This window comes from Crocuta crocuta, unplaced genomic scaffold, assembly GCF_008692635.1.
Source record: "Crocuta crocuta isolate KB4526 unplaced genomic scaffold, BGI_CrCroc_1.0 scaffold119, whole genome shotgun sequence".
In the NCBI taxonomy this organism is placed as follows: domain Eukaryota; kingdom Metazoa; phylum Chordata; class Mammalia; order Carnivora; family Hyaenidae; genus Crocuta; species Crocuta crocuta.
In genome coordinates, this window is record NW_027551562.1 from 9,287,978 (window position 1) to 9,289,673 (window position 1,696).

Genomic DNA, 1,696 nt, shown 5'->3' on the forward strand with positions numbered 1-1,696 from the left:
CGCCCGCGCCAGGCACCAGAGGCCCCCAGGAAGCTGGGGCAGGAGCCGCAGCGACATTTTCTGCTATTAATGGACTTTAATCTAAACAGGCCCTAATATTTACCTCCAGCCGCCTCCGGCCCCAGAGGGTGCCAGACGGCAGAGTGATGAGCCCATCCAGCCACGCTTCTTCCCATCCAGTGCTCCCCTGGGCGGGGGACAGAGACGGGGGATAGAGATGAGGCGGTGCGAGGCGGGAACTGGATGTCCAGAGCCTCCGTTTCCCCATCTGTACGCTGGGGATGACAGTCGCCACGCCCAGGCCTCTGGGCAGGTTCAGAGAACAGGGTAAGACGGTGGCACTCTGCAAGCCCTCAGGCAGGGCTGTGGTCCCCCCACCCTCAGCTGTCTGCCCAGCGCCCCATGTTACCCCCACCCCCCTAGAAGGCACCCGGGTGGTACGATGGCATGCTGGCTGCCCTGTCCACATCCTCCGCCCCCCTGGGTAGGCAGCTTTGGCACCAGGAAGGGGCGAGGACCCCATGCTGGTGTGCACCCCGCCCCAGCAACGGTGCTCGCTCCCCAGCCACAGCTGTGCCACCTGCACTCCTGGGTCCCCTCCCTTCACAGGGCTCGAGGCCCCCAAACCTGCCCGCAGGACGGAGGGCTCCCCGCACACTCACCACCACGGCCAGCCTGTCCACGGGAGCGTGAGTGGGGTGGGGGCGCAGGCGGGCCCCGCTCAGAGCCCACGGCAGCCGCTGCCCGCCCCCTGCTCGCTGAGCCGAGGGCATGAGGGGAATAAACAGGTTTAATTCAGGAGACGAGGACTTCTCGTCGAGGAGATTGTTTACATCAGATATAAATACACACGCTGTCTCATGTCACTCGGGCTTCTTGAAAATCTGGGAAGGCAGGCCACGGGGAGGGGGTGCAGAGACCTCACACCCCGGTCCCTGTGGGAACAAGGACAGGCGGGGTCTGCCTCCAGAGACCCCTGCGCCTCGCTCCGGACAAGGAGGCCAGAGTGGGAGGGAGCCAGACGTCAGGAGGGGGAGCCGAGGCTCTGAGAGAGCTGTGGCAGCCCAGACAAGGTCCCGTCTCCCCAGCCCCCTGTCCTCCAGCTGCCGTGGAGACTGGGGGAAACTGAGGCCCATCTAGAGAGAGTTCTGCACGGGGGGACCAGCAGACTGGGCTCTCAGAGGTGCGAGGTCAGCTCCCCATTCCTGCCCCGGCTGCGGAAGACAGGTGGTCACCGTCTCAAGTTTGAGTGGCGGAGGGCTGCCCCTGCGCCCTGGGTGTCCCTGAGAACCCAGGGTGGAGGCTGGGACTCCAGGCACGGGGACGAGGGGTGGGGGCTTGGGCACCTTCCCGGGGTTGGATCCCGGCGCTGCCCGGGGGCACTTCCATCCATAAATGGCGGCGAATAATGGGACAATGGCTGTGAGGCAGGGTTTTCCCAGATTCAGCCTGGGTCACCTACCTTAAGAGACCCCTCCTCCTAGAGTAAGGGCTTGTTCCAGAAAAATTGCAACTCCTCCACCCCCAAGCACAGCAGTCAGTCAGTGTCAGCCAGTCACTCTTTAGTATGAATTAGAATGGGACCCAGGGGCTGCTGACCCTGCAGGAAGGATGCCCACAGGTGCTGCTGCACTGGGGCAAACACCAATCTTCCCTCCGCCACCGTGTGCCCGCCCAGGCACCAGATGTGGGGCGG